Genomic DNA, 25,199 nt, shown 5'->3' on the forward strand with positions numbered 1-25,199 from the left:
CCCAGGGCAGCTGTAACAAGGCTCCTTTCATAAGCTTGGTCTAATCTCAGTGCAGAGTAGCCTCAATCCAAATTCTTCCCCTGGTCACAGCCTCCTTCGGAACACAGACCGTCTCACGAGATCAAGCCAGCACCTCCTGCGTGCACCTGTGGACAGTGACATCAGTGACGGTGTACGGTTTCCCCGCAGCATGATCAATAATGCTTCCTAAAATAAGCCTCAGAAGCTGAGCTTAAAATAGTTCCCATTTCTCCCACATCTTGCTTATTTCAGTTCACGGGTTGGTCCCTGGGAACTAGAACTGCTGGTTTTCTCTAAAGTGGATGAATCAACAGAGAACCTGGAAGTGCTCCCAGGCTCGTATGGGGCCAGCCTTCAACAGCTTCAGGGTCTGGTGTTTGCCACATTGAGGTGACTTTGATCCCCCAGCCTTTCCTAAACTTGTTTTGAGCCCAAACAACAAATCCTTTGCACAAAGAGGGAGAGTTCCTTACAGAAAAAGTACGGGTGCTTTTCTCTGAGAAGCCACGAACTCAGCCTCGAGGGCAGGGAAGGAAATACTGCGATGGGTGGCTTGCTGAGGCCCGTGGGTGGGACAGCCACCGGGAGTCAGAGACGACAAAGCCAGACAAGGCCTTGCCCTCTAGAGGTCAGACTTTCCTTCTCTTATTCAACAAATAAGCGTCCTTAGGTGCTTCAGGGCCTGCGTCTCCTTCCAGCTCATTCCTGGCGAGCCTCTCTGGGCAAAACAATGGGATGGGCACCAGCCCCAAACCACTTAAGAGTCACGATAGATTGCATCTACCGTCAGAAAAATCAAAATAAAGAAACAAATTGTTACGCTTTCCTAGTAGCTTGCTTGGTTTGGTTTTCCCTTCTGGGTGGATTGGTTGTAAATACCTCCCAAGGCAAAGTCGGGGGGCTATGCAAGGTCTCCTGGCTGAGCCCCACAGACCCCCAGGCGGCTGATCAGAAGGCTCCAGAAGAAGGTCTCAGGCATGTGTAAGACAAGCTAGGGCTAGCAGATGGGGCGGGGGTTGGCTTCCAGAGCTCTTCCCAAGGTCATGGGATAATTACGTCCAAGGCCACTTGATGGGCCTGTCGTTTCTGTTTTTCCCCAGTGATGAGGAACCAGCTGCCTCATCCCTGCCTCGATGGACCAGCTCTCAAATACATTCTTGTGAATCAATTTTGGGCTGTCTGCGATGTCATTTTTAAATAACAAGCTTTTCTTTTCTCCTTCTCATAACTGTAATACTTCTTTGATTATAGAAAATATAGTAGGAAAATGGTAGAGAGAAAAATACAGTGGGGAGGTGACAAGTCCAACAGACTGAGGTGACCCTGGCACGCTACGGAGGACAATGGGTCCTCACTTTTCTCCCCCGTAAAGTGAGAGCAGTGTCAGTTCCTCCTTGGTCAGGGAGTAGGGAGGATTCGATGACATAAAGCAGTGAAAGCCCACTTAATTCCTGCCTGGCCACGGAAGTGCCCTGTCAATGTGAGATGTCAGTATCCTTAAGGGGACTGGGGATGCTGGCCCACAAGCCCAGGACTCATTCGTAAGGTCTGAATTGCATCTCATTTTGTGGCTGTAACAGAAATGACCCAATCTTCCCACCGTTAAACGTTTAAGACTTTTCCTTTCTTTTCCCTTTTGTCTTTTCTTTCTCTCCTTTTTTTCGTGTTATTTACAATACTACAGTGAACGCCTGTAATAAAGTGTTCATTTTTGATTGCTAATGGCCTAACGAATCTCAGGGATATCTCAGACACTTTTCCTGAATTTCAGACTTATTGATGTCAACTGATCACTGGACGCTCATCTCGGGTTTTACTCAAAACTAACGTATTCAGAACTATATTCATCATCCCCTTCCTTACCCCTTTGGCTCTGAGATTTAAATCTGTTTCCCCTCTTGGTCCTGTAATCCTCCAAGTTAGAAACTTGGGTACCATCCTACACTCATTTCTTTCTCGTTCTCACATCTGGTCAGGCACTAAGTCCTGTGCATTCCACAGCCTCTAGATCTCACCAATCCATCTCCTTGACAGACCTTCTAATCTCTATCTCATCTGGGCAACTGCAGAACTTCTAACTTCCTTTCTCTTGAGACTCTGATCTCCCCATCCATCCATCAGCCATCAGCCATCCATCCACCATTCATCTATCCATCCATCCATTCATCATCCATCTATCAACCATCCATCCATTCCCCCAACCCACCCATGAGTTTTCTTCCCAGTATAACAGGGATTTCTTCAATGCCCCTGGAACATCTCAGTGTGTGGAAAGAGCAGAGTCCAGGAGTCAGAATATCTGATTCGAATCCTGGCTCCTCAAAGTAGGAGTTGTGCAACCCTGGAAACTCCTCCAGGCCTCCATTGCATCACATGGAAGTGAGCATCTACTTGTCCCGCCCCTTCACTGAGCTGTCAGGACCTGGTGAGATAATAGGTGTGAAGGTGCTTTGCAAACTTCCAAATGCTTGACAAACAGATGGACTTAGTCTGCATGCTTCCACCCACCAACTCACCCGCCTGAAATGTCTTCCTTTCTCTCTTCCTTGCTCCAGGCAGGCCCCACTTGCCCCTCAGAGCATCAGCTTTCCTAGCCATGCTCTGTTCACTGTTTCAACCTTCCATGCTCTGCCTCTTGCTCCTCCTTTGCCCCAAGGCTCTTCCCACCTTATCTGCCTGCCTGACACACACCAACTTATCTTGCAAGATCATGGCCTCTGCCAACCTGTTCTTGACTATCTTTCAGTTAAGCATTTCAGTAAAGCAACAATACATAGAACAAATTCATTTTGGGGGTAACATTTGGTTATCATTTAATTCCGGGGCTCCCATATCTCCCTGATGGAACTGCCAGGGAAACACTATCTCTAATAAATGGTTTGTCTCAGCTGTTGCTCCTTTTGTTAAATTAGTGGGTCGTACATAATTAACACTCCAGGAAAGGTTCAACAATAATCCTTCAACTCCAAGCTGTTGAATAAAGCCAAAGCCAGTAAGTGGCAACGGGCCCACTGTGATTTTTGTTTTAAAAATCATCTATGAAACTGGGGAATCCAGAGCAATGTCCTGGTTCTATTGTTTAGGATAGCTGCCTGCATAGGGAAGATGAAATAAACTTGACAGCAAAAATCTTTTATTTTGCTGAATTCTGCAAGTCTAGATTAGTAGCATCCCAAGGATTGCAGTGAGAGGACAGTTATTGCTGAAGTCCCATTAAGTGCCCCAGTTTTATAAGCATGTGGCCTTGGGGCATGGGGAACATGCTTTACAACTGATGAATCTCATTCATCGTGCATCCCTCAGACATTCTTTGAGTATCTTGTATGTAAACAGAAGCTTAACACATTTTTTGTTTATTATTTTTTTGCTGTTGTTGAACTGATCTGTTAGACTAAACACCACGAACCTTGAGTTTTAACATTAGCATGTGTTTGCTAGTAGTTTTTCATTTTGCTGTCTGCCAGCAGATGACATCTTGTTAGCCAACAAGCAGTAGCAGATGTCAAAGTTTAGAAAAATATTTGCGAGAGGAAAAAGTAAAATTCAGATAAAGCCCATCCACTAAATTTATTTACTTCTTCAAATTTGGAAAAACAATTTCAAATTTAATTTCAGGGCTGAATCTCTTGAACCACAGAATAGTTTGAAAATCATGCTTCAATACCAAGGACCGCAGAGCCTGAGGCGCAACCTAGTTCCCTGCATGGAACATGCCCTTCCAGTATGTTCTACGCACTACTTCCTGTGCTTTAATGTACACACAAATTGCCTGGGGCATCTTGCTTGCTTACACACAGGTTCTGATTCAGTGGGTCTGGGGTGGGGCCTGAGATTCTAACAAGCTCTCAGGTAATGCTGATGCTGAAGATTCTAGAAACATCTGATATTTTAAGAATACAAGTTTGAAGCAGGAAGCATGGAACAGAGAAACTACAGAGAAAAGCAGTGGCCAGATGACAGAAGGGCTTGAGTGCCAGATTCTGGGGAATTCTATCCTGGCAATGGAAGCTACTGTGATAATGGTGAGATCTGGGGTCTAGGTGCATTCCCCCCAGCTAGCTCTGTGGGAAATGGATTTAGTGAGAGACTGTTTTGGAAAAGAGATAAGGACCTTAACTAGGGTAATAGTAGCTGGAGTGGCGAAGTAGGATGGATGTAACATTTAACAGGTAAAACCACCAAATGGAATGCCCGGGATGTAACATTTAACAGGTAAAACCACCAAAGGGAATGCCCGGGCTTGGGTATAAAGGCAAACTTGCAGCCAGGGAATTTGGCCTTTTTTTGCTTATCCAATCAGATCCACTTCTGCTCTGAATGACCCCCAGTAAGGCTTTGTCGGCACTTTGCAGGAGTTAGAGGCCAGGTTCGAAGGAGTCCACTGTTGCCCCTTTGTAGTGGATTGGCTTATGTCCCCCCAAAACTCACTGAAGCTTGAATTGTGTCCCCTAAATTTTACATATTAGAAACTTAGCCCTGATGATGACTGTTAAGAGGGTGGGAAATCCTATTATGGTCATTGAGAGGTGGAGCCTTGAAGAGGTGATTGGGTTGTAGGACTGTGCAGTAGTGAATGGATTAAAAATGGTGGTCAGGGGCATGGATCTGAGGGCTCTAAATTTCATTTTCTTTATAAATCACCCAGTTCCATGTATTCCATCATAAGCAACAGAAACAGACAAATACACCCTGCTTTGGGATCTTCCTGCCCTCTCTCAGGGTGAGTTTTCAGCACAGGCTGCCAGTGCCTGGAAGAACACACCGGCCTGAGCCTCCACCAACACCAACCCTTCACATGGGCTCCTGGCACCAGTGTTGTGATGAACACAGCTTGAAAAACCAAAGGAGGCCAAAGTCTTCTCACAGGCCAGAAAACAAAACACAGAGAAGCCACATATGTTGGGGAAAGGACATTTCAAAAGTCCACTGAGACCCAATATCACTAATATAGAATTCCTGCCAAAGACGCAGAGTTCGAATCCATGAGAACACAATTAGGAAAACTCAGGAGTGAGACATTCACAAAACTTGCCAGTACTACTCAAAATGTCAGTGTCGTGAAAGACAAAGAAAAGCTGAGAAACTACTCCCAATTGAGGGAGACTAAAGTGACAACTAAATGCAACGTGCTGCGTGCCTATATTAGAACACAAATCATGAAAGTTTTTATTGTCGTTCGCTATTATTTTGGGGGGCAATTGGCAGAATGTAAACATGCCTCGACATCAGATAAAAGTGTGGTATCCATGTGAAACTTCCAGAATTTAATCATTACACTATGACTGCATAAAGGAAAGTCCTTGTTCTTAGGACATGCACACTCACATATTTAAGGGCAAAGGGTCACGGTATCTGTAACTTACTCTCAAAAGGCTCTGGGAAAAAGAAATAATGTGTAAATATTTACAGAGAGAGAGAGAGAGAGACAAAGCACATGGTGAAAAATGTTAACAGTTGGAGAATCTATAATCACTGTGCTATTCTTGCTAACTTCTCTGTAGGTTAGAAGTTTTTTTTTTGTCTTTTTGTCTTTTTGTGACCGGCCGTACCACGCTCAGCCAGTGAGCAGCGCACTGGCCATCCTTATATAGGATCCGAACCCGCGGGCGGGAGCACTGCTGCGCTCCCAGCGCCTCACTCTCCCGAGTGCGCCACGGGGTCGGCCCTAGAAGTTTAAAAAAAAAAAAAAAAAAAGCTTTAAAGAAGGTCATAACAAATCTTGTGCTGGTTTGGAGAAAGCAGAAGAACTGGGCACATTCATCCAGTCTCCGAGAGTTGCCTGCAACAGAGAAGCCTCTGCCCATCCACAGGGGTCGGGCATGGGCAGTTGGTGCTGCATGCCCTGAGTGGGGGGTGGGGTGGGGGTATGTCAAGGGGACGATCCCAAATGCTACCTTGGCTGTGCTGCATCATACAACTCCTGGGCTGGCTCCCTTTCCTGAGATCTCAGAAGGCTGCACTCCAAAGGGAGCAGGTTGTAAGAAAATGTTGTCTTGCAGGAGCTCTTCCTGGGTGCCGGGATGACGCTCCACCAGTAGGCAGCAGGTGCCACGGGCTTCCAACTGCCCCACATTTCTTCCTCAGCAGCGGTGGGCAGGAAGGTAGTAACCCCAAGGTTCACTCAAATGGTGCTTCCTCCAACCCAAGTGGAAAAACGGGCCTTACTGATTATTTTCCCTGTGCCGGAGGTAACGTGCTCCATTCTGCACATGGGCCAACCAAGGACAGAATCGGGTGGAGTGGGGCAGGTTGGAAGGGTTACTGCAGAGACCATTTTAAGGTCAAGCAACTGCCAAGCTTTCAGGCAGGAATGGCGTGTTTCTATACTTATCTGGATATCCAAGGAGAGCCATCTGAATGAGGGCTGCTGAACGCGAATTCTTATGCACCTTTCCTTCTTTTTTTCTTTCTCTCTCTCCCTTTTTATTATTACTTTTTAATGAAAAGAAAAAATTTAAAAAAAAAACAAAACTCCTCTGGCCCTGAGCCTAAACTCCCTTGCTGGTGATGCTGACCTCTCCCTGCTGGCTACACGCCATGGCTATTGGCTCTGTGCCTGTTTAATATCGTGGTTGCTGACAGCAGGTTGTGGCGGCATTTCCATTACGAAGCCAAGCTTCAAAAATGTTTCTGAGATGGAGACACAATCTTCCGAGCAGCGAGTCCTTACCCCTCACCTGGTCACCCAAGTGTGTGTCCAGCCTGCATTTGCAAACCTCTCCTACGTAGCCAAATCTAACCTGCTCCTTTAGAGCTCTTTGGAAAAGCTGGTTTTCAGTGCAAGTCTTCATTCATTCTCTACACATTGTCCCATCTTTTTGAAGGCATCTGAATTTGAGTTTGGGTAAAAAGGGGTCAGCTCGTTTTAACAACAACAACAACAAAGATAGATGCCATGTTGGATATTTAAAGCAAGGATGCTTTTCCCCAAAGTCTGATAAAGAAAATATTCCTCTTTCCTCTCTCATTTCTCTCAACCCCATTTTTTAAAACGAATTGTGTGAGACATGTTTTCGTATCGAAGACTTTTTCAACCAAACTGGTGAATAATTCCTTCATTTACCACCCATTGCCCACTGTTCCATACATTCATTCAGCCAGTTTAGGGCAGAAAGCTGCTATATCTGAGGCTCCCCACTGAGGTCCACTCAGGCCACAGGATCTGCTTCTGGAGCCAGAGTGGTCCTCATGCTTTAGGTGGAGCAAGAAAAGAGCAAAGGACGCACAAACAAAAGACCAGAGACCTCAGTTTGTCAGTTATTAATTGTGTGGTCTTGGGTAATTTCCTTAGACATCTCTCAACAGCAGCGCCCTCACATGCAAACTGGACATCCACCTTACGTGTTGTTATGAACGTTAGCTGCGATAATACATAGTACGATGCTCTCTTAACTGTAAGCGTTAGGTATCCGTCTTTGGTGCTGGTACGTAACAGGAGCTTCATGAATGCCTCCTAAATTCACTTGATTTCCTGATAACCGCTCAGGAGGCTTTTTTTCTGTCTGGCACTGGAGGAGTTTTCCGACCTGGTTTTAAGAGCCATCTTCCTGCCCATTACTTATTATTTTATCATCCATTATGATTCCCAGGAACAGCCCACAGCAAATACAAGGACTTATTGTACTGCCTTTACTTACAACTAACATAATTTAGAGGGTTGACAGAAATACATGAGCCGCTAATGCAATTTCCCCTAGCTAAAACCTTCATTAAGAAAAGGTCAGAAGGTTTGAAGGATAAAGATGTGAAACTGGAAAAATTCATAATAAACCCAGTGATGAGGACTCTCCGGAGTGAGGAGCAAGATCTGTTCCCAGGCAGGACAGTGGCTGCCAGCTGGCAGGCGGCATATGTCCAAGGTCTTGCACAGACTATGGAAAATCCATAAAAGGTCCAGGACAAAGACTTTTGCAGAGCTGTCTCTCTCCACATGGGAGACATACTGAGTAGTTCAGGCTGTGGGTATTTTGAGATGCCCTTTGGCACTTGATTTGAGCTGAAGAAGAAATGAGGGGCTAAGAGGTAAGAACAAGAAATTGTTCAGACATTGGGCTCTAGGAAGAGAGTTCTCAGTCCAACTTTGCTCAAGTCAAGGAGGCCTTAAGTTTATCGTTAGCCTCGTTTTATTTTTAACTTGTTTTCTTGCCTTTGGGTCTCTGGTCTCTCTTTCCTAAAATGGTGTTCTCACCCAGATCCTCTTTCTCTCACAGTCTGCTCGTTTTCATGACAAAATCCCCTCCTTCATGGGTCACCAGAATTCTGCAACTAGCATGGTAGCCTCACCTTTTAATCCTGGGGAATCTGAACTGAGCCAGGCTTAAGATGACCCAGCTCTGTCCTCCAGCCATGTCTGAAGATGTGTAAAAACCGCAGACGTGGTTTTTATGTATAAAAAATGCAAGCCATTCTCCTGACTATTCCAGGTGATAAGCACCCTTTATGAGGCACTAAACCCCTGAGAAAATTCCTCCTAGTAGAGAGTATTTGAAGAAACAAGATGATAAGGAATCTTATTCCTACTACAATTCCTTTCAGGGATATTTGCTGCTCAGCAAAGTTTGGAGGGAGAAAAAAATTTTAATTCCTTTTGACATTGCTTCTGTAAGATGGAAGGGACTTATTTCCCATTCCTTACCCTAAAAATTAAAACCTTCAATCAGGATTTAAGAACCCAAGTAGCAGACCCCACATACAGTCTTATCATTTTCTTTTTAGAGCCAAATACGAGGGTACTTCAAAAAGTTCATGGAAAGATTTGTATTATCTTAATTCCATTTTCCCATGAACTTTTTGAAGTACCTTTGTATAGCGTATTAGTTGTATGAGAGCTCGTGCTCCGAGGCTCAACTAACCTAGAATAGAGTCCCAGGTCTGACACTCGCTAGCTCTGATCCTGTGCAGTTCACTGTCTCTCGCTAAGCCCCATGTTGATTGTAAAATGGGGATATTAATGGTTGTGAAGATTTAATGAGAGCGTGGCTATAGACAGGTTAGCAGGATGCTGGGCTCACGCCTGGTAAGTAGTCCTGCCAGTATCCGTATTCCTATCATCCACATTGCTGTCATCCTTATTACTTCTTCATTCTTGAAGAAGTTCCTTCCTACCTGGGGCTTCTGGTTTACCCTCTACCCTCTTTGCCTCCTTTCACTGAGGAAAGGGGCGTGGACAAGCCTGCTTGCTCCACCTGCACTTTGCAAGAGAGCCATTAGATGGGGCCCTGCCATCATCACCCGAGTCGGCAAGTGGCTCTGGCTCTGGACTTTGAGGCCTGGGAAAAGGTGTGAGAGGACTATTGAATTCTGTGATTGCTGCTCAGATTGATTAGAACTCACTGGCTCTGATTTTAAGAGGCGGCCCGGGGTTTGCCATAGTCTCCGTGTACTCATGCAGCAAACACCACAGCCCCTGTGGCTGGGCACACGTGTGCAAAGCGGGGTCTTGGGGATGGTGTAGGTGAGATGTGCTTCTTCCTTGGAATATGGAACTCAATATTGAAGAGGCAGCACCTTCGGAATCCTTGATCCATTTCTAGAAAATGATTACAAAGACTGCGCGGGAGAAAACTTAAAAGCACATTAAAATCCCCAGAGGTTGTGGTCATTTGCAGAATGACTGGCACTTTTTCAGTGTGGAGGGGCCCCCCTCTTCCAGCCTTATGCTTTCTGGCAACACGGTCTCACTGACGATCGCTGTTATTTACAGACCACCTTACCCTGACCCTGACTTCACTGAATGCTGTGGAGCACGCTCAGGAATCTCTTTTACCCCAACTCATGTCCGCATCTTTGTGATTTCCGTGACCATATGGACAGCCCATCAATGCTACGGGCCCAGCCTCCTCATTCCTTTTCCGCTTCTCCTCCGGGGACCTTCACCTCCACTCCACTTTAGCTAACCGCTTCCCTGAAAGCTCTACTGTGGTCTCGAATCTCCTGGAATTATTCCACTCCTGAAATCTGAAAACTCTAGTTACTTTTTCTCCAAGCTCAACCTCAATTCTCTCACGCTCACTCCCAGGACACCTTCTCCTTGACCTCACTGAACCCTCCGATCCCTGGAAGCCTCCACTAGCTCATCTTGACCTTCACTTACTCAATTTTTCCATACCCTGCTTAACCCACCCTGAAAACAGATCCTGAATCAATTCAACCATTTCCTGTGCTCCTACACGCAGGCTGCAAGGCACAGCTGGGAAGATGACACAATTATTTAGGCTGGTGGCACTACTCATTCAACATTTCCCAAATCACCAGACTGCCAAGGCTTGCAAGCAATCCTCTTACTATTCTCGTTCGTTTACCACGAAGGTTATCTTTGACCGCAGCCCTCGTTAAGCCCTCTGTCCCGTCTCCTTCCTTTACCATAGACGACCTTTCTTCCCACATTACTGGAAACTACAGGCATCAGGCGTGAGCTCCAGTGACTTTTGGCCCCTTCTTTCCCTTCCTACCTGCCCTGCCCTCTGGCCTTTCCTCCTGTCTCTGAGCTGACAAAGACCATTCACTCTGGCTTCCAGGTGGAGGCACTTCCTCCTCTGACTCCAAACTCCCACTGGCCGACTGGCTCCTTCCTCTCAGCATTTCTCAGTCAAGAGTTAATGTATAACATTTTATCAATTGCTGGTCTCACGTTTGTTTCTTGTGTCCCGTGCCTTCCCCTGGGTTCACTTTTAAAATATACCCTTTCACTGACTTCCTCCATCTATGGTCGCTAATAAGAAATCCACCATTAGGGTGACTGTTGTTCCTTCATATGTGATCTGTCTATGCTCTTGAGTAGCTTTTAAGAGTTTTTAAAAAAATATTTGATATGCTACAGTTTCATTACAATGTGTCTAGATATGAATTTGTTTTTGTTAATTCCTTAGTATTTAGAGAGGTATTAGAGGGTAGACAGGCTGCTTAGGGTCAAATCCCACCACCTACCTGTGTGTCCTTGGGCAAGTTATATACAATCTCTTTTCCAGTTTACTCACATGTAAAATGCTCTTATCCCAGGGTTATTAAGAGGATGAATGAATTAAAACATGAAAAGCATATAGAACAGTGCCTGGAATGTAGTGTCCAGTAAGTGTCAGCCACTATTATCACTACTCAAAGGATACTTTAATCTAGGGATTCGTGTTTCTCCTCAATTCTAGAAAATTCTTGGTTTTTATTGTTTCCAATATTGCTTTTCTGCTATTGCCTCCATTGTATTTTCCTGCTCCTATGAGATAACTATATGGCAACACTTATTCTTTCCACCTCATTTAACTATTTGTTTTTAAAAAATTCTTTGTATTATTTCTGTGCTATGAAATGGGTTATACTCCTGAATACTATCTTCCAATTCACTAATTACCTCTTCAGTTGTGTCTAGCCTGGAGTTTGTCTATCTACTGAGTCTTTCATTTCAACAATTCAGTCCCTAAGTTTCTATACGGTTCTTTTTCAAATCCTAAGGTTTTGCTTCTTTTTTGTTTCCTAATTTTTCATTCTTTTTAAATGAACACTATTTCTTTATTTTCCCTTTGAGCAGCCCAAATATACTATCAGATCTATCTACAAAATCATTTTCATTTGCAGTAAATTCACATTCTGACTGATGATCATATTGCCTGTCTTATTAACAGTAGGTTTGCAGAGTCTTTTTGAGTTGCCTTCCAAGAGCAAAACCACTACTTTAAGTCATGGCCCAGGCAGCACTCATAGGGGATCCTTACAGCCTCCTTTACCAGTCGGGGAGCTCCACCCCAGCCTCTTTCTCTAAACAGTGAGGCTGGCTTTGCTTCCTATTTGCACAGAGCATTTTTAGTCTCACTGCCTTATAAGACACATCGACGCCAGCTACTGCCTGTCCCCAGCTTCAGAGCCCAGCCCCTCCATCCTCCTGAGTTTCTGATCCACGAGCCTAGCTATGTCAATTTGGCTTTCTATTTTCGTATTATATATGTCATTGTTATCTGTTTGGAACAGAGGAGATGCATCAGAACATGAAACTTGTTTTCTACCAAGACAAGAAGTCTTGCAAAGGTTTCAACCTTCAACCTGAGGCCCCTTCTGATCCAATTACTTTCCTTCTTTTCACAGACAAGCCACTTGGAATTCCTCTTTGGTACACTGCAAGCTAGCTTTTGCCCTGCCATTCCACTTGTTTTCATAAAGGTCACCAATGACCTTCTTACTGCTCAATCCCGCAGGACCTTTTAAATTCTGTGTTCATTGAACTCTGTTGCTATCATAATTGGTGGCAATTTCTTCCTTAGTGTTCTCCTTTTCCTACCCCCACATCCCAGTTCTCCTCCGACCTGTCAGAGTGCTTGCTCCTTTTCGTTCATATTTATGAGATGCTCCTCCATTTCCTTCCCATTAAATGTAGATATTCCCACAGTTTCTATCCTTGCCCCTCTTTTCTCTTTACCTCTCATTTATCCTTTGCATAATATGCTCCATTCCTGTCACTTCAAAATGACATTTACTTTATGATTTCCAAGTCTGTATTTCTAGGTCTCAGCTTTGAATTTTTATATCCAATTCCTTACGTGTTATTTTCACTAAATTTTCCATGAACACTTCAAACTCAACTGGACAAAATATAAACTCATCAACCTCTCCTCGTCTTAGTCTGTTCAGGCTGCTATAAGAAAATTCCATAAACTGGGTGGCTTATGAATGACAGCAATTTATTTTTCACAATTCTGGGGGCTGGGAAGTCCAAGATCAAGGCAGATTTGGTCTCTGGTGAGGGCCCACTTTCGGGCTCATAGACAGTGCTTTCTTGTTGTGTCCTCGCATGGTGGAAGGAGTGAGGGTCTCTCTGGGGCTTCTTTTATAAGGACACTAATCCCATTCATAAGGGCTCTGCCCTTAATATCTAACCACTTCCCAAAGACCCCACCTCTTAATACCGTCACCTTGGGGGCTTAGGATTTCAACATAGGAATTTGGGAGGTACATACACATTCAGACCACAGCATCTCCTAAACCACTTAAAAAACAAAAATCCTTGTCTTAATTGGTGGCACTACCATCCACCTATATAGCAAAACCCTGAATTATCCCAGACCCCTGAGACAGTCGCCACACGCCATTCCCAAATCCAACTAGGCACCGATGTCTCTCCCTCTTCCTAATTAATTCTCCCTTCTTTATTTCTACTGTCACTGTTTAAACTCTTGGATTGCATTCTCTCTCATCTGATGTATTGCAAAAGTCTCCTGTTCTCCCAGCTAGTCTCTCCCTGTACCACAATCCTGCCTTTCTGTCTAGTCTCATCCTCTATCCTGTGTCCCCTAGAGCACCTACCACGTTATCATAATGCTGCAATGACAGTGCTTGCTTCCCCATCAGACTGATCACTCCTGGTGCTAAATAAATGCTCACCATTGAGATAATCTCTCCTTTCAATACAAAATAAAGATCTTCTCAGATTCCCACGGACAAGTAAAGACAAGGGATTGAGGAAGATAATTGATATTTACTAAACAACTATGATCTGTCAGAAACTATGATAAGTGGCTTTTATCAATCATTTGGTTCAAAACATTCTTTATCATTTTAAAAATTGACCCAAGGGAGTAAGGAAAATTGAGGGAAAGAGTCTTTAAACCATAAGAATTTACTAGACTTCTACGGAATAAAGAACACCCGAGGGAACAGTCTACACACCAAAAGACTTTACATTCTTTTCAGTTCAGAATAATGTTTGTGAACAACACAAGTAAATCTAGGTCTGTTGAGAACTGGTCCGTCTCCCCCATGTCTCAGGGCAGGTGCTGACCGCCCTTGAGATATCGTAGGACTCTTCCAGTACATTACCGCAACCTCACAGAGAAAGAAACCTGTTAAAGTCCCTGAACGTTTTGCCCAATAAAACCACTTCTTGACTTTGTCCAATGTAACCAAACACCTGATACATGTAGGGGCACTGGTCTGGTACAGGATAAAGCATACAGAGTTGGAAAGTCCTTTACATTGGACCTTCCTATTTGCATATGTGCATAATGGTAATTTTTACCCACATTCTGTTCCTCAGTACCCCATGGTGCAAATTTACAAAGTGGGTACCAGAACCACAGTCTTCAGAGCAGTCAGAGAACAAATCTGGCAAAAAAAAGGTAACTCTCAAAAGTCTGTATCCAAGGAAGTCACTAATTAATTTTTTATCCTTAATTTATGAGAGGATATTTTTTCCTAAGCCTTTTTTTCTTTTTTTTTTTTTGGTGGCTATCTGGTATGTGGATACCAACCCCTGACCTTTGTGTTCTCAGCACCACGCTCTCCCAAGTGAGTCACTGGCCAGCTCTATATTTTTTGAATAGTAAGAGCAAATCTTAGAAATAGGAAGCAGCATGCAATCCCATGAACTCAACCAAAGCAGAATATTGTCAGCTGAGAACCACATGACTACTTTTTTTAAAAGCAATACTGTTTTCTATTTCAATCTGTTACAAAAAAGCCCAGACAAAGGCGTACCATTGTATGCAACTGGTGTTCCTGGTTTAACATCGTCTATTCCAAGAGACCCAGATGATTCTAAGCATATTTAGCTGGGCACTGAAAACAAGGCCTCACCCATAGATCAAGATTAAGTTACTAGAAAAATCAATCTTTCAAGTATCCTTCATTCCTGAGGACCTTCCTTAATATGTTTCATATTTCATTTCAATATTTCACTCTAGTTTTTGACACGCCAACCAAGGTGAAGTTGAGTTAATAACAAACTCGTACACTTGACAGATTTCTGAACCTTGGTATGAGTGATAATGAGACATTTCAGCACCAAATGGTCAATTATTTGGTTTCACCTGAGCATCTATTCCATAATCATATTTAGTTGACGCTTTTCAACATCCATTTATTAATCATCCGATTGGCATAGCTAGAGATAATTTAAATTACTCTAGATTATGGTCTGCATATTCCAAACGTATTTATGATCGTCTCATTAAAAAGCTGGGAACAAGATGAAATATTTTCAGATGCAGCTTCATGAAGTTTATATTTAATAGGTTTATGTACCAAATGGCTCTAAAATCTGGTGGAATATAAACGGGCTTTCAATAGGTATTAGTGGGGAAATATGATTTAAATGATCTAACAGCTTAATATTGTTCAGACAGAATTGCGATTAGTCTCAGAAGATCAAGTACAGAATTTGGTGGGCAACAGCTGACGTGCTGTGTGGTTGAAAAGCAGAGCCTGTGTGCAAGTGGAGGAGCAGATGGAAACAACGCTTTCCGTGCATCAAAAGGAAAAAATTGCTTTGAAACCATGTCCATTGGAAATCATTAACTTCTTTTACATAAGCTCGGCCGGCTCCTATTATCCCCTTGCCCCACATTTTTTTTAAAGATTAAAATACTGGCAGAGAATTTGTCCTTGAAGGTGTTTATCAGATAGCTGGCATCTGGGGATTTTAGAGAGAAATCCATTTTACAAAGATGATGGCTCTGAACCCATGAGTGTAAGGAGATTCAACTGTTCCTTTTCAGAGCTCTATCAAGTCACTTACATCGCGAGGAAGCCGGTCAGTGCCCTGGAAAAAGTTAACAAATAACCTTCCAGGCCTGAATGACGGAATAGCTTATTATTCAACGACTTTTCTTTGGCAGAATCCAGTTCAGTGTTCACATTTCATATGCAAACAGTATCCAGTGCTTAAATGCACTCATGACAAACATCTCGATATCCTATGCAGAAAGAGGTATCATGCTGAATTAATTCACCGACTCTAAGATGCCACCAATTATACCACCAAAAAAAGAAGAAATGCTGCCACTTATAACTGTAAGATGCCATAAAATCTAAATAGGCATTTCACTTGTAGGGTTGTTAAAACATGAAAAACAATGGCCATGTTAGAGTTGATGAAATACAAAACACCAGTCACAGCAAACATGCTGAACACCTACTATGGGTACCAAGCGCTGTTGTAAGCACTTTTTGTCATTAACACATTTAATCCTCCTAAGTATCCCATGCATAGAAACTATAATGACACCCATTTGACAGGGGCACAAGGAGACGAAGTAACATGCTTCACCCAGCTGCTAAATGGCTGACCTGGGGATCAAACCCAACTGGTATGACTCCAGCTACAGTCTCCATCCCTTCACCGTTCTGCCTCTATTCTATTGATTACTAACTTGGAACAACAGGACAGGTGGCTCTCACCTTCTGGAGCAGAGCTGTGCCAAACAGGATCCCCTACTAGTGAGTGAGAACCAAGGAAAGACTGTCTCTGAAACCAGAACTCCCACCCTCCAGGCAGAAGGCCATTAGGCAGAGGGCCTTGGAAAAGTGGACTCAAAAGCCCCCAATGACACGTGACCTATCAACTCAAGTCTGAGGATGCCCCTGGACGGTGGAAAAGGAGTAGGGACTGCAGACTTTGGAAATGTGAGAACTTAGCTCCTGTCTCCCAAGAGAACTCCCCAAATTAATTTCTCCATTTGTGGATCCTCCAAGAGTCCAATTCTGAAGTGGTTCCCATGAAGTATAACTGAAGTTAAAGAGAAGAAAGAACCCACCATGTATGAGGCATTTGACATGCATCATCTCACCAAATCCTCCTAATAATCCTCTGAAATGGGCATCGTTTTCCCCTTTTCACAGCTGGGGAAGTTCAGAACAAGGAAGTTCCATTATCATTGGGCTACAGAGCCCTGCTTTGTATCCTGTTTGGTCCAAGGCTGGTGATTTCTCTGAATCTCATACATCATCCTAATAAATGGGTGTAGCCAGCTGCTAGCTTTTAGCAGATTCTTACTTAGTGTCCTCAACCCAAATTCTCCAGAACCCAAAGGTTGTTGATCATCTTATGTCATGAGCAATCCATCCACCCAGGTACCAACAACTGGGCCCAAACATAAACACAAAGCTCTGGATAAATCATAGAAAAGCTGTGCCTTATTTTTTTAAATGAAGTGCACTTTTTTTCCACAGCAACTAGGTCTCTTATGAGAGAAGAAAAAGCCAGACATTTGGGAAATAACTGCAAAGCTAGTGATTGGGGCTGAGAATGGATCACAGAAAATCAGAGAGGTTTGAGTCTCATGGAACAGAAGAGCTGTGCTTGTTTACTTCTTTACAGTATTTAGTCTTCCCGTCCATGAACAGGGAGTATTTATCATTTATAAATGATTTCCTAAGTGAATCTCCAAATTAAGTTTAATTCCAATGAAAATCTCAACAGGATTGTTATAAACTGATTGTAAATCCAGGTGGGAGAATAAAAGTCCAAAAATAGTCAGGACAAAATGTGAACAAAGAACAAGGAAGAGAGATTCATCATATCAGATTAACAAAACCATATAAAAGAGTGTGGTATTGGCACACTCTTTTTAGTGGAAAGGAAAGATAAATCCCTCACAAATTTGCATGCCACCATCATGCAGGGACCTGCCTATCTTCCCTATATCATGCCAGTTGTAGAATATGTGCTGCAAAAGTAGACACTCTTTCTTTTCTTATTGCATTGTCTAGTTTCTCTCTAAAATGTTGGGTCGGAGGGGTAATAGCAGGCATCCTTGTCTGTTCCTGTCTTGGTTAAATGACTTATGTTTCAACACAAACTTTTACAAGCATCTACTATGTGCCAGGTATTCTGGATACAACCTTGAGCAAGAAGGACTTTAAGAATCCATGCAAGAAGAACTTTAAGATTCCATGCAAGAAGGCCTTTAAAATTCCATGCAAGAAGGACTTTAAGATTCCATGCAAGAAGGACTTTAAGATTCCATGCAAGAAGGACTTTAAGATTCCATGCAAGAAGGACTTTAAGACTCCTTGCAAGAAGGACTTTAAGATTCCATGCCCTCATGGAGCTTTAAGCTAGTTGGACAGGCAGACAGTTAAATAAGCAATTGCAATACAGCATGATACGTGCTGTGGCTGGGGAGGCACAAAGAAGGTGGTGTAGAAACATGCAGACAAGGCACATAGCTTGGGTTCTAACCCTTAGCAGAGCTGTCCACTTGGAAATCTAGTCTCAGTCATCTCCATCTGCCTTTTCAAAACTTCAGGACACACCCCAGAGGGTGAAATTACTGAGAGAGAGCCTAGGGCTTCTGCAATTCAAAAAAACCTCCTCTTCACAAACACCTTTTGGGGGAATAGAATCAATGCTGACACAGATAACAGTTATGATTAGGCTAACTCCTCTTCCGTTTCATTAATGAAATCAAGACACCACTGAAAAGAGAGAGAAGATGGAAAACTTCTGCTTCAGTGCTACCAAAAAGAAAAACAAAAGATTCACTGTGTGACCTTAAATAAGTTACTTGACATCACACTGCATCATGTGAATAGTTCTTCAATTTTTATGACTTTTTTAAAGAAAAAAATTCAGGGCCGAGCCCGTGGCGCACTCGGGAGAGTGTGGCGCTGGGAGCACGGCGACGCTCCCGCCGCGGGTTCGGATCCTATATAGGAATGGCCGGTGCGCTCGCTGGCTGAGTGCCGGTCAAGAAAAAGACAAAAAAAAAAAAAAAAAAAAAAAAGAAAAGAAAAAAATTCATATATAAATAAAACTTTTTTTGGCTGAACCATATGAGAGTAAGTGTATGTTGTGTGATATATCACTCCTAAATATGTCAAAGTGTATCTTTTAAGAACAAGGACATTCTCCTACAATGATCACAGACAAAAAAATTACTATTGATTGAGTACTATACCATACTATTATCTAATATATGGTCCACAATCAAGTTTCATCAATTGTCCCAATAATATCTGTTCTTGCTCCCTTCACACACTCTGCCCAATCCAGGATCTCAACAAGGATTAGGCATTAACTTTAGTTGTCATATTCTGTTAGTGTCCTTTTATCTAGGACAGTTCCCCAGGTTTTTGTTTGGTTTTGGTTTTGGTCTTTAATGATATGTTTATTTTTGAAGAGTCTTGGCCAGTTGTTTTGTAGAGGGTCCTTCGACTTATTTGTTTGTTTGTTTATTTATATATTTATTTTTGAGGGTCCTTCAACTTGAATTTGTCTGATTGGCTCCTCATGATTGAATTCAGGTCAAACATTTTGGCAAGGGTAATCCACAGGTGACATTGTGTCCTTCTCAGTGTGTCACACTGGGAGACACATTATGTCACTTTGCCCCATTATTAATGATGCAATATTTGTTTATTTGATGGTATCCACGTAGATTTCTCCATGTTTGTAATTAATACATGATCCCTGAGGGGATACTTTGAAACAGTGTGAATATCCTGTTCCCCAATACTTGTTTCACTCAATGGTTTTAGTGTCCATTGATGACACTTTTTGAGTCAATTATTACTGATAGTTGCAAAATGGTCATCCAGACCTTGATACTTGGTATTGCTTTTCTACCTCCAATGTCTGGTTTCCCAACCATGATTCAGCACTGTCTCTGTGATTATGCTGCTTTTGACCAGTTTGGTTCATTGTTTTCCTAACCCTTGATACTAACACATCAGCACGAGCAGATCTTTTTGGATTTATCACAGCACTGGTGAACCGAACCACAGCTAGACAGAAAGCAAACGGTATTTTAAGCTGCATCTATTCATAATAATGATTACAAGGAAGAAGTTCTAGCTTCTTTAAATGCAGAAGTAAGCTGTATTGTGACTACACCTCTGAGAATCAGAAAGCAAGCCTTCATGTTGGACAGAAATCCCTTTTGCTTATGTGTTTTTTACATCCAGCTCTCTGATCAAATATTGTACCACAAATAGCAATGGCCACATCTTAAGAAATCAAACATGATCTGTTTCCATTGTCCTCAAAATGATACCATTAGACACGGATCAAGTAAGTACATTGACTTTTCACTTAATGGACCAAAGTGGATAATAATCCTTGCAAACTGCAAATAGGGGTGTTCTGTACAGCCTTCTTTTCAGCATGTACTGACTTATTAGAGAAAATTGCAGATTTTGTAGGTGGCTGGTTATAATCTAAGGTTAAAAACAGAACCATAAAAGTTGAAGACATCAGAGATCGTGTCTAAAAATAAAGCAAATGCTTTTTTCTTTCTATAATCCTTAATTAGAAGCCATTTAAGGAAAAGATAATCAGCTCTAGAGACCTGTAAATATGGATTCTATAGTTCTCACAGGTACCTAGCTTTACAAATTACTTTTAGTACATTTTGAAATGTGTTAATATTTTACCCTATATCCATTTATGTTGCATTCTTGATGTTACAAATACAAATACTAACAATGAAACAAACTTCATGATGACTACTGTAATAACAAATCTTCAATCAATGCAGCTCTCTTTAAATAATGAAATCCCCTCTTTGTCAGCTGGTAACTTCCAGTGGAAGCTACTGTGGTCAGGAGAACCTTCCTGGTCATCTCTCCAAGGCAATGCAAGATGAGCCCCGTCAAAGCACTGAGATGTTTATGTAATTTGTCCAAAGGTGGAACCCAGGGGAAGGAATTAGAGTTCTCTGGTAAACCTTTGCAGTTAACTAAATGAGATAGATAGTCTAATTTCCTGAAACCAAGCACAACTCAGTGATTGAAAACAAGTCTTAGCCAAGGAGTAAAGATAATCAAAAATTGGACTTGAAAGCCATGGGAAGGTCCTTCTCAGGACCGGGTGGTCTCCACCCTAGAGCATCCAGAATATTCTCTTTCCTGTCACTCCTCTCCCTAGATAACCTCACCCATTTCCAACTCTGAATCATGACCTACACCTCTCTCTCAACTCCAGGTTTGCATATTCAACTTCTTACTTGCCATTTCCGCTTAGAAGTCTCATTGGTACCTCAAGCAGAGCATGTCTAAAATGGTGCCCTTGATTTTCTCCTAAGCACCTGCTTCCCTCTACGGTTCCCCATGAAGGCAATGGCATCACCGCCAGCCCAGGGTCAATAGACAAAGCTAGAAAGCCTTAGGTCATCCTTACTATGCCTCTCTCTCAGTATCACATCAACTCCAACAGAAAATCAGCCTGTTTCCAAAATCCTGCACATCCATCCCTCCCCTCTTTATCCACTGCCGTCTTTCCAGCCCAATCCATCATTGTGGTTTGGATGATTGCAATGGCCTGCCAACTGGACTCCCTGCTTCCAATCTTGCCATCCCCTACTACTCTTTCTTCACAGAATGGCCAGAGCAAACATTTAAAAACATACACCATGCAGTGTAACATGGTATCCTAATTTGGATTCTGGAACAGAAGAAAAAGATCATTAGTGGGAAAACTGTTGAAATCTGAATAAAGTCTGCAGTTTTGACAGCCATGTCACGGTTAGGTAAGATGTTAACATCAGGGGAAGCTGGGTAGAGGGCATATGGGAACTCTGCATGATCTTTGCAACTTTAGGAAAAAATTACAATTATTCCAAAATAAAAAGTTTATTTCAAAACTGTATAAACAATACATATCACTCCTCTGTTTAAAATCCTGAATAAATACTCACTGCACTGAAATCCAAACTCTTTCTCATGGTCCCATAGGTATTACATGATCTGGTTTCTGCTGCTTTTAAAATCTTATTTCCTATCAGTTTACTTACTCTCACTCCTAATGCTCTGGCCACTGGTTTTCTAACAGTTCCTGGAATATGTTAGGCTGCATCAGGGGCCAGGCCCTCTGCCCTTACTGTCTCTGTGTAAGTTTGTTCGGGTTGCCATGACAAAATACCGCACGGTGGCTTCAACAACAGAATTTGTCTCACAACTCTGGAGGCTGGAAGTCCAAGATCAAGGTATTGGCACGGTTGGTTTCTTCTGAGGCCTCCCTCATTGGCTTACAGACAGCCGCCTTCTCACTGCGTCCTCACTTGGAGACACGCTTTCCTCTGTGCATGTGCACCCCCAGTATCTCTTTATGTGTCCACGTTTTCTCTTCTTTTGAGGATATCTCTCAGGCTACATTATGGCCTACCCTAATGGCCTCATTTTAACTTAATCACCTCTTTACAGGTCCTATCTCTAAACACTGTGACATTCTGAAGGCTTCAACATGTAAGTGTGGTGGGGGTGGGAGGAGGAGACGTATTTCAGTCCACAACAGTCCCTTGCCTGGAAAGCCCTTCAGGTGGCTGGCTCTTTTCCACACTGAGAGGCCTTTCCTGCCCATGTGGCTTCAAGCTGAGCTCCCCTGTCCTGTTTATTGCCTTCTTAGCACTTACGACACCTGTCATTCTTCTGTTGATTTACTTGCTTATTATTCTCTCTTCCCCACTCCATGAGTGTGGGAGGACTGGTCTGTCATGCTCAATGCTGTACCCTCAGTGCCTCTCAATTCAGACAAAACCAGCGTCTCATTAGGAAATCATCATTAACACAGTTAATCCCGAGCTGTGACCATCACAGTAGCAATATCTAATATTTGCACAGCACTTTACAGTTTATGAAGCATTTCCACGTCAACTAACATCTATGAATCCTCCACCCTTTGATGCAAGCATCATCTCTCTCTCTCTCTCTCTCTGTGTGTGTGTGTGTGTGTGTGTGTGTAAAGAAACCAAGACTCCTATTGGTTAAGGGAATTGCTTAAGGCCATAAAGCTGGAACTTCAATACTGATCTTTTCGCTTCACAGAGAACTTTGTATTCTTTCAATTATAACATAGATGAACTAAAAACTAAATAAATTCTAAGTACTTCTTTTAGGTAACCTCTAAGGAGAGCTCCGTGCAAGGCAGAGCTTCACGCTTCCAGGAACTAAACTGGATGTTCTTTCCATCTTATCAGAGGAGTTTCCTTGCCAAGGAATAATGTCCTTGACGAGATGTGGCTGACTAGAATATACTGCATATGGTGCCCTAAGGCCCTTTCACTGTGAGTGGGGGCGGGATGGGGTGGTGCCTATTAACACACGCTTTTTGTAAACTGTCTTATTTCCAGGAGTATGAAGAAGTAAAGGCATTTGGACAACCTGATTTCCTAAGTGTTTATAGTGGCTTTTAAATAGCATTTAAAATTTCCTTAAATCTACAGTTCTCAGCCCTGTCACCCCTTAGATTCACCTGGGGGAGCTTTAAAAATCCCAATGCTTGGACCCCACCCTAGACAAATGAAATCAGAATCTCTGAGGATGGGCCGGAGGCATGAGGGATTGCGACAGCTTCCCAGGTGGTTTTAATATGCAACCATGCTTGAGAGCCTCACGTGGGGTGGCAATGGCATGGCCTTGCCCACTAAGGGAACAGATCAGGTTCATCCTGAGGATGGACTCTCTCAGCTTTGCACTCTCCCAAATGGAGAATTCAGCACTCTGGAAGGGAGTGTGATATGCTTCATGTGTGTTGACTGGTTTAGACCAGTGTGCACCCAGGCCCAGTGAAATCAAAATCCCAGGGGAGTGGAAGCCAGGCACGAACCATTGGTAAAACTTCTCAGGAGAGTCCAATGTGCAGCCAGGGCTGAGAACCACTGCTTTAAATGGTGCCTGCTCTGTTTGGAAGAGGAAATACAGGCAAGACTGCCCCCATTAACCCCACTGAATGCCAGTAACCTGGCAGCAGCCATCCCACGAGCAGTCTCTACTTCAGCTGGACCAGGTTGTCCTAAGCACTGACTCTCCCAGATCTAGATTTATGGCCTTGAACAAACAAAAGAACCATACCTTGGCATGGCGCCTTCCTCCCCAGCACTAATTATGGCCTAAATAATTCTCATCGGTATGTGCATGGAATAAATGGGCCTCGACTTAAGACAACTTCCCGCTGTGTCCTCATTAATGTGATCACCGTTTGCAGGTTTTCACAATCATAAATATACTACTTTTATTTCTAACAAGGAGAAGATATTTATATCGAGTCATCCTGCCACCATTTTTTTTTTTAAACCAGATATTGGGTCATGTAAAAAAAAATATATGGTAATTGATAATCGGATAACGACATGTACTCTATTCAACCACTAATCAATATGATTATATGATTATCACTAGCGTCTTACAATTTAAGTATTGTTTCTTACCATCATCAATTTTATTAAATTTTTGGCAGGTAGGGAGGAAACAAGGGACAGATAGCAGTATGAAGGATGATAGCTGAATCATAAAACTATAAACCTAGAAAATAAAAAGGAATGAACTGAGTTTATTAAATAATCTGGAAATGCAGCGAGACAAGAGAAATATCCACAGCTGCACTGCTTTCTTTAGTAACTCTGCCTCCCACCAAAAACTTCAAACTCAACCCTGCACAGAAAAAGAGCCTGCCAGCACATGCCCTTGGCTTAAGGCTCTAGTTTTGAACCCTCGGCTGGACAAAGCTATCTTTCAATAGTTAAAGAATTATTAGACAAATATATAGTTCTCATGTTCTGATTTTTTAAATTTTTAATTTTTTTGCAGCTGGCTGGTACAGGGATCCAGACCTTTTACCCTGGTGTTATCAATGCTGCGCTTTACCAAGCAAGCTAACCAGCCAGCCCTCACGTTCTGATTTTGGAGCACTAACGAGTGTGAATGAAAACTGAGGAAGGCCTCCTCTTCGGCCTCCCTGGGACCAACCTTGAACCAGCTGGATGACCAATTGCTGCTGCTGAATGTATAAATTAGAGGAGGGTGAATTGGCAAAGAAGTCTAAACGAACTGGGGCTGGGCCATCTGGTCCAGTGGCTTCAGGAGAAGGATCTGGGGATCTATGGAGCAGAGCTGGGCAGAGGTTAGGGTGGGAATTTAGGAAAAACACACGTAGGGCCTCTTTAGTGTAACAAGATGGTGTGACTTGGACTTGGGCAAGTTGGGTGCCATGACAGAGGTCAAGAGCAGGCCCCAGGGGCAGTCTTAGAGTTGGCATGCCCAGAGAAGGAGGCAACACAGGGTACAGTACCTGGCATTTCCCCAGAGGAAGCAAACTGTGTTCACGAGGACTACACACAAGTGCCAGGCGTTCAGTGCTTTTTGCAGACCAGCCTTAAGTCTCAAAGGGGTCTGGCCTTGGCATGGGCAGGGGATGCTGACTTTGCATGGGCATGGATCCTGACTCTAAGGTGGTCACCTGATATTTTAAATTCCTGGAGTAATGAAAAAGCCAAATTCCTAGGAGAGTAGTGAAAAGAACTTAGCAAATGCCAAAAAGGATGCAAGATAATAAATGATGATCATATGAATTTGACTATTTAAAATGAACAAAGGTCAAACCAGAAGATTACACTGGTCCCATCCACCTTTAAGGATCATTGTGAGGCTGCATGTCCTTTCTGCACCTCTACAAACGGACAGCTGTTCTGAATTAACCGATTGAG

The 25,199-nt window shown here is 42.9% G+C and overlaps 1 protein-coding gene and 1 non-coding gene across 2 annotated transcripts in view; both read right to left on the minus strand.

Annotated features, from left to right (window-relative positions):
• PITPNC1 (phosphatidylinositol transfer protein cytoplasmic 1) overlaps positions 1-25,199 on the minus strand; it is a 241,292-nt gene that overhangs the window by 59,912 nt on the left and 156,181 nt on the right. The window lies entirely within an intron of this gene.
• Positions 17,358-17,463, minus strand: LOC134365307 (U6 spliceosomal RNA). The gene has a single exon (XR_010022013.1). It is a non-coding gene; the product is annotated as a U6 spliceosomal RNA (small nuclear RNA).

The sequence above is a fragment of the Cynocephalus volans genome, chromosome 16 (genome assembly GCF_027409185.1).
Source record: "Cynocephalus volans isolate mCynVol1 chromosome 16, mCynVol1.pri, whole genome shotgun sequence".
Taxonomy (NCBI): Eukaryota; Metazoa; Chordata; class Mammalia; order Dermoptera; family Cynocephalidae; genus Cynocephalus; species Cynocephalus volans.